We start from the raw sequence: 16,115 nt of genomic DNA, 5'->3' as shown, positions 1-16,115 counted from the left end.
ATAAGCTTTCGTGGGTAAGAACCTCACTTCTTCAGATGCATCTGAAGAAGTGAGGTTCTTACCCACGAAAGCTTATGCTCCCAATACTTCTGTTAGTCTCAAAGGTGCCACAGGACCTTCTGTTACCCTATGGAGAGTACCTATGATACAGAAGCTGGACAGAATAAGTACATTTCCCTTGCAAGAGGGTGAAGGCCCATGAAAAACTGGCATAGGAACTCAGTACTTCACACTTGCATAACACCTTTTAACCAAGGAGGATCACCTTACAAAGTGCTTACAAAGCTGTTACCCCATTTTATAGATGCAGAACTACAGTATTTTTTTTACAATGACTTGACTTAAACAACAAGGAGTCTGGTGGCACCTTAAAGACTAACAGATTTATTTGGGCATAAGCTTTTGTGGGTAAAAAACCCACTTCTTCAGATCCTTGTTTTTGTGGATACAGACTAACACGGCTATCCCCTGATACTTGACTTAAACAGGTTTCTTCCTAGCTATCGTATCGACGATGACAGCAGTCTAGCAGGCTGGATGGGGTGCGGTTCAGCAGTGCCCAGCAGCGTGCTAGGAGCGGAGGTCACCGGAGGGATTGCACTACAATGCATCCCTACGGCCGGGGCTCTCCCCGCTGTTCTCCAACCCAGTGCGACGCTGGCTGCATAAGTAGCAGCGCCATCCACACGCACAGCCAAGCTCCTCCCTCAGTCTCCCAGCCCGGCCCTGCTCTGCCCCTTGCTCCCCACCCACGCAGCGCGGTCGCCAGCCCCGCGTTGGGGTGCAGCGGGACGTGATGTGGTCACGCATCCGGAAGCGCCTTGTGCCGCGGCAGGAAGGAAGCGGCGGGCATATGGGGGGGAGGAGGAGGAGTTGCGCTCGCGCGCTCGCTTGGTGACGCGAAGTCGGTTGCCAGGGTGTCGCTGCGCATTATTATGGGATGTGGCGGTGGAATGGCGCTGGGCGCGTGATTTTGAACAAACACGGAACCTGTCCCTGGTGCTGCCGCTGCTGAGAGCGGAGCGCGAGCCCAGGGGGGAGGAGGGGGCAGCCGCGGCGCGAGCCCGGGGGAGGGGGGAGCGCGAGCCCGGTGAGTGTGAGCGCGGGGGGGCCCTGCGGGGTGGGGGGGGAAGGGAGGGAGCACCAGCCGGAGGGGGAGGAGGTGCCAGGGGGAGCCCAGCGTGTCGCCCTTCGTAGCGCCGCCCAGGCCCCCCGGCCCCATCCCTGGGGGCCACCCACCCCGCGGGCTGCCGGGCGGGGGGGCTCGCCCGCGCCAGCGGGGACAGGCCGGGGGGGCTCCCCGCCCCGCCCCCCGCAGCGCCGGGGCGCGATCCCCGCTGGGCGCCTGTCCCCGGACTGCAGCGCGGTGCGGGCAGCCCCCTGTCAGCGGGGCAGCGGCCCGCCAGAGCGGGCGGGCGGGCGGCGCAGGCCCGGCCAGCGCCACAGCACAGCCCTGCGCCGCCTCTGCGGGCCGGCTTGCGCACCTCCGCGCATCGGGCCCGGCACCCGCCGGCGGGCAGGGGCTGGTGCAGCCCCCCGGCCCCTGCCTGGGCTCGATGGTCTGCTTCATTGCTGGGATCGGGGCGAAGCGACACCGAGAGGCTGGCGGGGTCACCTCTGCCCCGGCTGCGTTGGCAGGGGAGGCTGCTGGGCCGGAGCTGGGCCCCTTCGGCGGGTTGGTGGCCACTGGGGCTTTTGTGGCATGTACCGTGGTGTGGGTTTATTTACTCTTTGTCCTTTTGTCTGTGTAAATAAACAGTGTCCAGAGACACAGCAGATTCTGAAAGTGAAAAATAAAATCATTTGATGTGTGACTGTTTAATTGTTATGACAAATATGTTGACATTTTATAGTAACTTGTATAATAACTAATAGCGTTCTTTATGTGACTCTGTTAACCATAGAACATTTTAAGGAATTCAAGAGTTCAAAAGAACTGGGATTCACTCTGGCATGGTTTTTTGGAGCAAAGATCAAAAGGAGAGAAAAGCAGGACTAACAGTTTGGGGCTTTATTACATCAATCTCTCTCTTCTTAAAAAAAAAAATCAAATCCATAAATGTGCATGGGATTTTCACTTTCTCTGCGTACCTCAGTGTATAAATAAGGATGTTTATACATGGGGCAGTGTAGAGTAGAAATGAATAATGAATCATTGCAAAAGTTCATTTTAGATATGCATCTCTGAAATGCAAAATGGTATGCTACATCTCAAAATTGTCAGCTCCTTCTTTATTATGGTAGTGTTTTTCTAACTCGGGTATAGTAAAACCAATGGTAACACTATATGGGAAGATGAATCTATAGACATTTTCTAGATAATGGCTGAAATTAGGTCAAATTTATAACTGGAAATTAAATAGGTAAATTCAGTGGCTTGCCTGAAACTGGTGTATCTGACAACCCCGTCCTACCGAAGAGGGGAGGAGGTTCTCCGCTCACTCTGTGTTGAAGCCCTGATAATATGCCTTCACCTTTGTATGGTCTGGGGACCCTTTGCAGAGGGGGAATAGCTTTTAAGTATTACAGAGCATTCCTTCCTTGTGGTTGAGTATTCTTCCCCATAGTACCATTATATTTGCCTAAATTTCTAAGGTATTGATAATTTTGGCTGTTTAGTTTTCCTTTGAGTTGTAACTTTGTCTAGGAGTTCTGTGCCAGTTATAGCTGCTGGCACTCGCCTCCCCACACCCCAAAAAGAACAAAATGTAAACCAGTTAGAATCAGATGCAACAGTACTTGTGTCACTTCTCATGCTCCATGTCTACCATATGTTGTGTTGGGAAGGAAATTTTCCTGACTCAGATTGCCAGTGACTTTGTAGGTTTTTCACCTTCTGCTGCAGTATGGGGTACAGGTCACTTGATCCAAATTATCTAGCTATATCTCACTTAATCAATTCCCTGCCATTGTAGGTGCCTTGAGCATTGGTGCACCACAATCCCTCTTATTCTCTGCCTGTGTTACATACGTTTAGGCTTTGTCTACACTACAAAATTAAGTCAACCTAAGTTAGGTCAAAATACAGCAACAACAGTAATTACTGTGGTAGTTCATGTCCACAGTATGCCCCCTCTGTCAGTGGTGTGCATCCTCACCAGGAGCGCTTCCACTGACAACTTTGTGGGGCATTGCTAGAGCCCCCAACCCCGGGCTGAGAGCTAACAGGCAATGTAAGTAATGTAATGTCTACACAGACACTATGTTGCCCTAACTGCATCGATCTAAGCTCTACGTCTCTCACGGAGGTGAAGTTAATAGTTCGGTGTAATGGGTGACATACATTGGCAGTAGCAACGTTCTAATGTAGACACAAGTTAGGTTGATGTAAATTGCCTTACGTTGACCTAACTTTACTGCCGACCAACCCTTAATTTCCTGTATGCTGTAATATTTTGGTCTAGTTTGGGTTGTTTGGTTTAGTGTGTAGGCAGCCTATGATATACAGGAGGTCAGACTAGGTGATCTGATGGCTCCTTATGGGCTTAAATTCTATGACTTTGAAGGATCTTGTAGGTTGGTGACTACTTGTCTGAAATACCTTTAGGGGCAGTCCTAGAATTCTTGGCCTGAGAGTAATTTATTTTTTGTTTTTAATTTTCATACTTCTTGTGCTCTAACTAAAAACATTTGCTCTATTACAATAATATTTTGTAGGCATGTTTTTTTCATGAGACTAATTTTCCTGATACAGTTTATAAAATGGCCCTGGCACTGATGTTTTAGAAGTGTTGAATGGAAAAAACAAAACAGGTAGTTGGCTGCCATGGTACAGTAGCCTAATGTCAGAATGGTCACTTTCTGTTACTTTGTACTTCCATACAATCATCTAGAATGTAACTTTTGGGGAGGGACCTTAATTTAATCTGCTGTGAAGTTTTCAAAATGAAATCAAACTCAAACAAATATAATCTGCAGTAAAATATTTCCCCTTTCCCTAAGTGTCAAAATCTTTGCCTGAGCTCGGCTATTTTTCTGCCATCTTTGTATTTTTGTCATAAGGTATGAGTGTATAGGTTGGCCAAGGTGACAGCAGCTTGGTTCTCTGAGTCACAGGTGCTAGAAAAAGTTCAGGTTGAAGTTTGTTGTTTAGGAGCTCATGTAGCTGACAGCAGCAAGGCATGCAGCGGTCTCACGGTCAGCGTGTACAGGGGCTTGTGTTCTTGCTTTTGTGCTAGTTCCAGGCGTAGCATCCATGTAATAACTTGTATTTCTAAACCACCTATCTCTTCTCCTTCCCCCATTTGGTGTCTGTCACTCACTTCCTTGTCACTCAGGAGCAACTCTCCTCCCCTTTCTCCCTGGGAGGAGGGAGGGCAGGCGGGGTATTTGGGGGGGGGAGAGGGGGTAGATGGATGGGTGCACTGCCACCCCCCACGTCCTCACACACGTGCAGACAAGAGAGCGCCCTGGCCCGTCGCGACCCTCCGCGCAGCCCGGCCCGGTGTGGGGCTTGGAGGGAGGGCGAGCGGGCGGGGCTCCCCGGGGTGGGTGGGTCTGGCCGGGCCCGGGGGCGGAGGCTGCGCTTGTTGCCGAGCTGGGATGCGATGGTGATGACGAGGTGAAAATGGCGGATCTTTCGAAATCCAATCCCGGCCCCTGACATACCAGCATCGGCAGCAAAAGAGCCCCAGCGGCTCCCCCCTCCTCCGCCTACCGCTGCCAGAGGCCGGCCGCCCCCGGCCCTATTGCTCCGGGACCAGCCGCCCTGCAGCCACTCAACCCCTCCGTGCCCCTGCCCAGCCGGAGCTGGGGTTCCTGCCACCGACCCTGCTGCTGCTGCTTCGCCTGAGCGGTGAGACCCCCCCCACGCAGCGGCTGGGGCTTGTGCCCTGCGGACGGGGCTGGCCGGGCCGGGAAGGTAAGAACAGCAGGGGCTCGGGCTGTGCAGAGGAGAGAGAATTGGGAGCTGCTGCTAAGGCCTAACCCACCTTCCAAGGTCTTAGCTTCTGCTTGACCTGTGCAGTGGTATCGAAGGTGGTTCCAACAAAATGACTCAGTGTATTATCCTATAGCACCTGCGTTGACACACTATATGGCCTTATGCAGGGAGAAATCCGTGGGGAAAGAAATGACTCATTCTGCCAACTTTTTGTTTTTAATATATATATATATATAGAGAGAGAGAGAGAGAGACACACACACACACACAGTATATATCTATATAAAGGATGGAGGTGTATATTAAGGTACTTGTGGGGCTATTATGGCTTTAAAAATAAAAAAGCAATTGCTTTCTCAGAAAGGTGGTGGTACTTATATTCATCATGGGTGGGCTGTGATAGAGACTAAAATCCTTTTATAAAGCATGGCTACTCCTGGGTTGCTGTGATCCTCAAATAATATTCATAGAGTGCCCTAGTCAAGCATTAGCTAGCAACATGCATCCTCTTTTCCCTTTGACAGGTGTAAAAGACCACTGAGATAGTAGTATTGCACCATCTTCTTGGTATCAAAATTTCTCAGGGTTTGGTTGTTTTGTAAACCCCATGGTTTTATTGATGTGCCACTGTTCTGAAAGAATAACCTCATTCATCACTTTAGTAGATGTTAATGATACAAAGTAACCTTCAGGGTTATAAACTGGTGTTTAGTCACTACAGGTTTATGCTTAGGTTCAACAGAAATTCCTGATCAACATCAAAATATATCATCCCTGATAGCATAGAGAGAGAGAGAAGGTGGGTAAGAATAGTTTTTGTCTTTAGTATTGTGAGACCAGCACAGCTACCAACCCTGCATGCAGATAGCATATAGGGCATTTTTCTGCCAAGTCATTTTTGTTCAAGATCTGGTCACATTACCAAATTTACAGAGTTAGGCATCATGCTGTAGCATTGTTTGGTTTTGCTTGTGTAGATGGTACCTAGCTGGGTTAGAGCCACTCTCCCAAGCTATGGCAGAGATCCTGAGAGGTGCAGAACACCTATAATTCCCATTGCTCAGAATTTATGAGGGGCGTGCCCCAGACTACAGTCCTAACTAGGTAGTATAAAATGCTTGAGGTGTTACAAGAGTACACTAGATAGTTCAGCTAGGCCCTTAGACCTCTTTAAATTACTCGTTTCTATAACTTCCTGAAAAAAATCTTTTGGCTTAAAATTTCTTGTGCATTATTGTTTAAATAGAATTCATCCTACATCTCTACCCCAATATAATGCTGTCCTCGAGAGCCAAAAAAAATCTTACCGCCTTATAGGTGAAACCGTGTTATATCGAACTTGCTTTGATCCGCCGGAGTGTGCAGCCCCCCCGGAGCACTGCTTTACTGCGTTATATCAGAATTAATGTTATAGCGGGTCACGTTATATCGAGGTAGAGGTATTTTTCTAAAATCTCATACAGTAGAACCTCAGAGTTACAAATACCTCAGGAATGAAGGTTGTTTGTTGCTCTGAAATGTTCACAATTCTGAACAAAATACTATGGTTGTGCTTTTGAAAGTTTACAACTGAATATTGACTTAATACAGCTTTGAAATTTATGCTGAAGAAAAGTGCTGTTTTTAACCATCTTAATTTAAAAATGAAACACCCCAGAGAAGGTTCCTTACTTTATCAATTTTTTAAAACTTCCTTTTTATTTTTAGTTGTTTACATTTAACACAGTACTGTACAGTATTTGCTTTTTGTCCCTGCTGCCTGATTGTATACTTCCTGTTCCAAATGAGGTGTGTGGTTGACCAGTCAGTTCAGAACTCTGCGGTTCTACTGTACTTGCTGTGAACTTTGTCCTCACTGAGGCCAAGTGCCTTTCACATGTTGGAATACATTGGTTTAGACATGTTAAGTACTTTATTCTAAAATCCCATGACACATTCAGTACATGGATTTACCATTTTTTTAAAACCCACTGAAATATGGAACGCCAGATGTATCTGCACATGTGCAGGTGTATCTGGAATGCAGTACATTGAAATGCAGTGTCAGCTGGTTAAAAGGGATCAATTAGACTTGTTTTGAATTCTGAGCCTTTTTCAGTCTTAACTATCATCCCTCCTCGTGCAACAGCATAGTATTATTTAGAAGGGTTTGTCCTTAGTAACTCTATGAATGAGTTTAAACTGATTGCACGGTATGTATTCTGAGCTTTAGGTTTCAGAAGTTATTGCTCCATACATTATGATTAGTGGAATGCCATAAGAGGAGCAGGAGAAAGCTGTTAGAGGTTTGGTGCTTCTTCCCCTATCACTTTAAGGCCACGTCTACACTAGCGAGCTTACAGCAGCACAGCTATACTTGCTGAGGTGGTTTTATTATGTCGATGGGAGAGCCCTCTCCCGTTGGCTTAGAGTGGCTCTATTGCTGACATAAGTTGTAGTGTGCACACCGCTATGCCAGCAAAACTTAAGTTATTCAGAGGGGTGGTTCCCCTCCCCCCCCCCCACACACACACTTCTGAGCCACATACATTTTGCTGACATAAGTGGTAGCATAGAATGGCCTAACTCTCTTCATGTTTGACACTTCCTCCCCTGGATTTAAGATAGCATTAGAGCTGTCCTATGGTAATGGCCCTGCATTTAGTTTTGTCCAGATTAATAATCAGACCAAGAGGCGCCCTAGGAGTCTGATGGCCTTTGTGATGCTTATAGGCAGTGTTTGGAGTGCACTGAACAGCTAAGTCCTTTTTTCTGCTAAATTTAATATACTGCACATTCACAAACACTATTTCTACGTAAGTAACATTTTCCCAAGTATGTATACATTGCTTATTAAGGTTGTGTGAGTACATGGTACTTTAAGTTGCATTATAACGAACACTTAAAATACCCTATTACTGCATAGTACATGTTTGCCATACCAGATCAAACAACTGACAGGGGTCACCACCTGATGCTTCAGAGCAGAGCTTGAATAGTTCACCACCTCTTGATAGCCAGGGGTAGATAAAGCTGGGAATAGAGAAGGTTCTGGGAATTCTTCCACAGAGATGGGCCTAGATCCTGATTAGATGCGCCATCTTTTGTTTCAACTGCTGAATGGTAGAGGAAGTCTGCCACTGATGCTCTTTCTTTCCTCTAGCTGTTGGAAAGATGAGCTTATGGCTAAGGGACTCACGAGGATAGTGTTCAATGCTTTGCTGTGCCTTCAGAATGTGTGAACCCAGGCTAGTCACTTCATCTCTGTGTGTCTCTATTCCCCCTTCTGTAATAAATGGAATATTACTCTCCTACTTCCCAGGGAGGATACATTTAGTGATATTTGAGGAGCTCAGATTCTACAGGACTGGGCACCATATGAGCACCTACATAGAAGGTCATCTTGTTGCTGCTTTCTCTGCTCAAAAGCTCCTGAGGGAAGTGAGAAAAAATTATTTTCTCCACTAACAGTTTTTTGGGTGGTCCTCCCTTGTGAATAACTTATCTGCCGCTGTTCATAGTTGTCCAGATCAGCAGGGTAAAACTGATGAGATTCTTGCTTGCACTGCTGTCCACAGGATTTTGACGAGCAGCAGTGAAAATGACTAGAATCTTGTTAATCTGACAGTGCTGTTTATTAAAGCTATGGACAGCAACAGATTAAGTTTGTCTGCATAGACTCATACCCTTTAAGATCAGAAGGGACCATCATGATCTCTAGTTCAAGGGTTCTCAAACGAGATTACTATACAACCCCAGCAGGGGGAACCAAAGCCTGAGCCCACATGAGGCCCATCACACAGGGTGGGGGAGCCAAAGCCAGAGCTCCACTGCCCCAGGTGGGGAAGGGGGTCAAAGCTGAAGCCCAAGTGCTTCCGCCCCAGCCAGGGGGCCTGAGCCCTGACAGCCAGGGCTCAGTCCCTTGGGCTTTGGCCCCAAGCCCCAACAAGTCTAAGCCAGCCCTGACAAGCCCATTAAAATGGGGTCCTGACCCACAGTTTGAGAACTGCGGATCTAATCTGACCTCCTGACCATTGCAGGCCACAAAGCCTCACCCACTGTGTAATAGACTCCTAACCTCTTGCTGAGTTATTGAAGTCCTCAAATGATGGTTTAGAGACTTCAAGTTACAGAGAATCCACCATTTGCACTAGTTTAAACCTGCAAGTGACCCATACCCCAGGCTACAGAGGAAAGCAAAAAATTCACAGGGTCTCCAACAATCTAACCCCGGGGTAAACTCCTTCCTGATCCAAATATGGGTTAGCTTCCTAATGCAAAGGTAATGTAGTTTTAAGACCAGCTTTGCTAGTAACTTAAAAGGGATACATCTGCACTATATGGCATACTCACCACATATGCACTTCCTGGAGTCAGGCTGTTATCATAGCTTTTTCCTCCAGCACCCTCTGCAGGCCACCTGTCTTTGCACATCCCTGATTTCCAAGGTCTTCTGTGACCTGGCCTTCTGGGCAAGTCACATAAAAGTTCTAAACTTCTTCTGAGATAACAAAAAAAGTCTACTGAAAAGCCAAGTAAACCTCTAAACTAATGAGTCTTCCACCCACTGAGACTCCACTGAAGTGCTAGTACTGGCCCTACCTTTGGGCTTCCCTCCCACAGGCACCTAACCTATTCATGCAGAGTTCTTCCTCTGTTGTTTCTTGTTTAGCAGGGTTTTCCCCTACTGACTCATCTTCCTGGGAACTCCAGCAGCTTCCCCATGGCCTCTCCCATGCTCTTTCTAGGTCTTACCTTAGGGTTCATACCCCCAAGAAACTATCTTGGTCCAGTAGGTTTTTCCTGGAAGAGTGTCCTGCCTTTTCTGCAGCCATTCCCAAAGTCTGCTTATAAAGTCTAGCTGACTAACAGCTCATATCTAGTTTTGGCCAGGAGGCAATAAAGCATTCACCCAATAGGCATGGAGCCTGTTGCTAATTGGGTTCCCCCACCACAACCACCTCTTTCTCCTCTAGCAGGTGATGGGGATTTACGCAATCACAGTCTGCTTGATATCTAGTCAGTTTTAAAAAAGAGTTTATAGAAGTTTCCGTATTACACCTACTCCCTAAATTCCTATTGCCAGTCTTTATGGTTTTAATATCAAATTTTACTATGAAATATTTTTTCTCCCATTTGTGTGAAAGCCTAACACAAAGAGGGTAACTGATTATACAAAGGAGGTAGTTGAAACTGATCACACACAAAAGCATGCCAAAGTGGTCAAATGCACAAGGTAAGCAAGTTGAAAAAATAGAAAAAAGCTTTTGTCTGTAATCTTTCACTTACACTAATTAGAGGTGTTACTTGTAACAATAGTAGGTAAAAAATATTTTCAGACAGACATAAGATTTTAAGTTGGTGTTGCTTTAATTTTTTAAAAAATGAAATCTTTAATTGTGCAGAAATAGCTGATTAGGGAAAGATTCCTACTGGTGTGAGAGCAAATTGATTTTTCAAGCTATGCTTTTGAAGACGAGAACCACCTGATCTCCCTGTAATGAACCTAACATGACTTACTAGTTTTCTCAGCTTTAGAAATTAAATATATGAGACCTATATTGCCTAATATATCCAATATTGATGACATTTTATAGTTATAACTTAAATGCACAAAACTAATGAAATTGTCATGACTCCCACAGTTAGCATACTTTACCCATCTTGTATAGATGCAGTACCTTACTTGAATATAAGTTCTGTTACACATAAAAGCATATATTTAATAACATTGAGAAGTACAGAATGATAAATAAGTGTGAGGGAGATGAGTTGTAATTGCCTTGAGAGAACCATAACTTTGAATTTTCTGATTCTTGTCTGGTCGCATTTGTTTAACATAATGTCTGAGAATGTAAGGGGTGTTTTTTGGCAAAACATCTGTTTAATTTTTGTTTAGTAGTTCTTGGGAATAATTAAAGGAAAAAAACTGGTTCTTTGCTCACTATGTATTGCAACTGGATAGGATAGGGAGCAGGGATTTTTTTTTGTCCTGAAATTGCTTGCTTTGGCATTGATATTTGATAAATCTTAATAATTTCTCTCATGTCACTGTGAAGAACAAAGTCCTCTAGGACAGCAGTTCTCAGCCAGGGGTCCAAGGCCCCCTGGGGGGCTGTGAGCAGGTTTCAGGGGGTTTGCCCAGCAGGGCCAGCATTAGACTCACTGGGGTCCAGGGCAGAAAGCCCAAACCCCACTACCTGGGGCTGAAGCTGAAGCCTGAGCAACTTAGTTTCACTGGGCCCCCTGTGGCATAGGGCCCTGGGCAGTTGCTCTGCTTGCTGGCCCTACCTTTCATATACAGAAAAACAGTTGTTGTAGCACAGGTGGGCCGTGGAATTTTTATAGCATGTTGGGAATATAAGATTATATATATATAATCTTCCTACTATATTTTCCACTACATGCATGTGTGTGTGTGTATATATATATATATATATATATATATATATATATATATATATATATACACAGAGAACATGAAACAATGAGTGTTACCATACACACTATAAGGAGAGTGATCAGTTCATGTTCTCTGTGTATATATATATATATATATATATATATATATATATATATATCTTCCTACTATAGTTTCCACTACATGCATCCGATGAAGTGGGCTGTAGCCCACAAAAGCTTATGCTCAAATAAATTTGTTAGTCTCTAAGGTGCCACAAGTACTCCTGTTCTTTTTCCTTGTTGTGTGGTGCCTTTACACTTGGCCACCTGCCACCAATAGGCAACAGAGGGTCTATGCCTTCCTCACCAAGGACACCTGATGAAGGAGGGCATAGATCACAAACAAGGAAGGAACTCTTGGCTTCCCTTGTGAAGGAACAAAGCAGGGCTGGCTTTGTCTTCGAAGACAGGGATGACCCCCCTCTGAAAAAATTGGTGTCAGACAGATTGAGGGCCCTGTCTGTAGTGTCTAACGCCTCATCAGCATAAGAATTTCCACTCTGAGAAGTGAGCCTTCCCCTGTTGAAACGTTATTGGTGTTAGCAAGTGGCTTAAGTCACAGGCTGCAGGAATGCGGGGAACTTGCTCTTCACGTAGTGGAGCTGTCCTTTCCTAGATCGTTTCATGACAGACAGCATTTTAATTGTCCTCAGTTCTGTTCCAGAACAAGTGAGGACAAACTTGGATCACAAATGCATTTCTGTTAAACTGGAGGGAAAAAAGTGCTTTATTTGATTCTGTTAGCGATTTAAAAATAAATAAATAAATAAATAAATGAACCAAACTAGACCATGGCGCAGAGAGTTTGTTCCAGCATGGGCCAGACAGTATTAGAACACAGATCGCCTAGATTTGTCATTGGGGGTCTTTGTTTCTTCTAGCGATATCAGTGGCCCTGCTGTCTCAGGAACTCAGACTTGGCTTGCATTTCAGTCTGAAATTGCACTATGCCACAGCTTGGATAACAAGACATGGAATAATTCTGTCATCGTATGCTATGTGCAAGGGGACTTTTTAGTGGAAAATGTTTTTACTTGGGATAGTAGATAATAATCCATTTCCACATTCTGGGTGTATGTAATCTATTTTGGGCTACCTATTCTACCTAAAATCTCTCAACCTATCCTTGTCTTTTATAAAGGTACGTGTCTGCCATCTCAGCGTGTCATCTGCAATGGACAGTTCTATTGCATTCAGCCCTCTCATTATCAAAACATTCCTGAAAGGTGTAGTGAACAGTTCCCCTCTAGTCAGAGATCTTAACTCTGTGCTGATATGTTTGGTGGACTCACCATTTGAGCCATTGGAAGTGTGCTTTTTATTCCACCTGCTAGAAAAGACAGCAGTTATAATCAGAGTTTTATCTCTGAGCAGAGTGGGTGGCAGGTTTTAATTCTCTCTAATGTATTCCACAGGGACAACTTTGTCCTGCATTGTCATCCAAAATTTATTCTGACACAAAAATGCTATGTTGTGTAACAGTCACAGTTGCTCACGTTTGGGCTAGTAATAGTTGACATTAAAACCTAGGAGTTCTGCCAATAAGCTATCACACACACAACAACCAATCAACAATAAGATATACTAAGCACAATATTTATTTGTCCCATTCAACACAGTTACAAGCAAACCATCTAACAAAGCAAGCTTATCCGTTCGTGTGTTATGGTCCAAGCATAACATTTAAAAACAATCAGAGACAATTGTGTCCTTCCATAAGAAAGTTTCAGTGATCAGTGTACATCAACACTAGAATACTTTATTTTTGGTTATGCAGTTCTTCAAATTCAGGCTATCTTTAAGACCACATTAATAGATATTAAATAGCATGCCAGTAGCCATCATTCATTCTATTAATCCAACACTTCACATGCCAGCAGCACATTGTGGTAGTGCCTGTACAAATCTCATAAACCTAGAAAATGAATGTCTAGAAATGAGATGAAAAAGCAAAGGATAGTGTCCTGAGAATCTCAAAGCATTTTATATAGGTGGGTCACTTTTCCCTAATTTTTTAGATAGGGAAACAGAATCACAGAGTGATTACTAAAGGGACAGTCTGGAGCATGGACATACGACTTCTTACAGAATGAAGTGAGAATTACAAAAAAAAATCTAACAGCATAGCTAATTGGGTTCTGAGTATGGCCTCTGGAAATAAACTGGTCTCTCATACCAGTATTGGTCTTGTTTCCAGTCAACATCACTTTTAGGTTTTAATTCAAAAGCATAGGCTTGGGTTACAAGCTCCGCAAAGGACATTTTGTTTTTTTTGTTTTTGTTTAAACAGTTCCATCAGAATAAAAATTTGCTGTTGGTCTTCACTTTTATAAAACCTGTATTTGAGAGTAAATTGGACCACACAATGTCCTAAGTGACTTGTCCAAGGTTACACAGTGAATCAGTGCTGGGTGGAAACAAAGCTCAAGTCTCCTGATTCCCAGCTTCCTGGTCTAACCATTAGAAAACGTTGCATTCACTATTTGATTCCCAAAAAGAAAAGGGAACAAAAGTCATTTTTACAACAGCTTCAGAACTTTCTAGCCTTGAGTATTAGGCCCCTTTGTTCCTGTATTGGTCCATTTCACAAGAAGACTAGGGAGAAGGAGGAGTAGTGGACTTTGTGAAATTGAAAGTCAGGTTCAAATTTCCTGTAAATAAGAAATTACATCTGAAACTTGCCTGATGCCGAAAATCATAAGCTGTAAATATTTCACCAGAAGCAATAAAGCAATTAAAATTTCTTGTGATCCTCCTGATACATTTGTCTTACAGCATTAGAAAGGGAAGACATAGCACATTATCGTCCCTTATTTCACATATTTTCAGTGTTAAAACTTGCAGTTGCATAATAACTAGAAGAGAGATGTGCAGTGCAATAAATAGTTATAAATCCAGCAATCACTATCTATCTCTTTATGGAAGTAGCAGAGTTTTTGGTGATAAAAGTGAATTTTCAAAATGCTTAGCAGTTTGTTGCTAATGATAGAAAGATAACTGATGTATGATAGTTGTTAGAGAATTCTTGTTAAAAAAATTAATATTCGGTGTTCCATTTCTGACCTATGAAGGCTCCTTGATTTTTTTTAAATAAATGCTTAAATGTGACCTCCACACTATTCAAAAATCACAGAAATAAAATTCTTAGATTTAGAATATTGTTGTGCTTGAAGTGCGTGTGTATGTGTGTTTACACACATACATATCACAGACAAAAATAAAAGACCACAAAACTCCTAATTAAAATCAGGTTAATTTAAAAATTACATTATATAAATCAGTGAGGCCAGTGAGTTGCTAGTGAAGTGTAATTAGTCATTTATTTTCTTATGATCTGTTTGCCTTCACAAGTGATCTGATATGAATTCCATACATAATGTGGAGATGGGCAGGCATCTTACTTGTATTTTGTTTTTAAACCTATACCTGCTGTAATTTAGTGCACTGAATTGTTGGGGCACCTTTTACTGTGTATTAAAAATACTCCTGTGGTTAAGGGAAGATTCTGCTACTCTTGTCAAGCACCAGTTAGGGAACTTAAATATAATCCTTTAGGGGTTTGTAATATTACTGTCACCAGGTTATTTAGGCCCCAACTGTTTAATGTCTTTGTGGGTAATATTATATTGTTTTAATTTCATCATGAAGGATAAAGGGGAGACAACTCTTCCTAGTGACAGGAGCAGGGGATTGGGACTCAGGCCTTTCTGGCTTTGCACATGATTCACAATGTGATGGTAGGCATCTTATCTATCTTTTTAATGCCTCAGTTTAATCCATGTGTAAAATGGGTATAATATTTACATTACTCCTGAGGATGTTTCATATTTGGTGCGATCCTCAGCTAAAAGCGCCTTTTTATTTGCAAATTACTGCAATTAAGTTCTTATCTTCATCTCACCTGTGTTGTACTGAGATTCTTCTGCTTGTCCTGAGCTCTGTTGAGGATCTGGGAATAGTAGGATAGGACCTGAGTTTCCTAGATATAATAGATGAGTTAAATTCAAGTGACAGCCTTAACAGTACCTAATTGCCATTTATGCCTTTTGGAAATTTTCCCCCCAAATGTGAATGTGTTGCAATTATTTTTGTTTAGTTTCCTCTGTTTTTAAGACCAGGATTCAGCTAATGATGGAATAATAATATGTTGCATAAGACACATCGGGAATTATCGTCTTACTAGGAGGTACTTTTCCATACAGTATTATTATCTGTTTTTGGCAACACAGTGCCCCATTGAAATCTGTGTTGTAAGTATTCTATTCCCTGCAGTGAGATTCTGCAAAGTAAACTATAAAATGTGGTTTAACTGCTTATGGAGCAGTGCTCTTAAGATACACCAGTAACATACTATGTAATTATTATACAACATGCTATATAAAGTCCCACTACAATTTGTAGTTTAAGTATTTTGTTTATTGCAATGGACCTTTGTACAGTAACAATAGTGCTTAGATACCATCGCTGGTAAATAGTATCAATGGTCAATGAGGGTCTGGCTAGAGAATCTTGCCTACATGCTCGGGGTTCTACTGATCGCCATATTTGGGGTTGGGAAGGAATTTTCCTCCAGGGTAAATTGGCAGAGGCCCTGGAGGTTTTTCGCCTTCCTCCGCAGCATGGGGCGGGGGTCGCTAGCTGGAGGATTCTCTGCGACTTGAAGTCTTTAAATCACAGGATTTGGGGACTTCAACAGCTGAGTCAAGGGAAAGGGGGTGGGTCAGCTTTTGTGGCCTGCATCATGCAGGAGGTCAGACTAGATGATCATAATGGTCCCTTCTGACCTTAAAGT

General features: G+C 43.5%; 1 protein-coding gene across 5 annotated transcripts in view; it reads left to right on the top strand.

Moving 5' to 3' along the window:
• Window positions 1-876: 876 nt before the first annotated feature.
• Window positions 877-16,115, top strand: part of LIN54 (lin-54 DREAM MuvB core complex component) — a 67,969-nt gene continuing 52,730 nt past the window's right edge. The window contains exon 1 of one of the 5 annotated variants that reach the window (XM_065596047.1): window positions 877-1,090. The gene's annotated coding sequence lies outside the window, so the exon portion shown is untranslated. Of the gene's footprint in view, window positions 1,091-1,171; window positions 4,862-16,115 lie in introns of those variants that run through there. The other 4 variants (XM_065596050.1, XM_065596049.1, XM_005292071.5 and 1 more) reach the window with 4 other exon arrangements.

Source organism: Chrysemys picta, chromosome 5 (assembly GCF_011386835.1).
Source record: "Chrysemys picta bellii isolate R12L10 chromosome 5, ASM1138683v2, whole genome shotgun sequence".
Classification (NCBI taxonomy): domain Eukaryota; kingdom Metazoa; phylum Chordata; order Testudines; family Emydidae; genus Chrysemys; species Chrysemys picta.
Note: the sequence above shows the minus strand (reverse complement) of the source record. Positions and strands in the feature narration are given on the sequence as shown.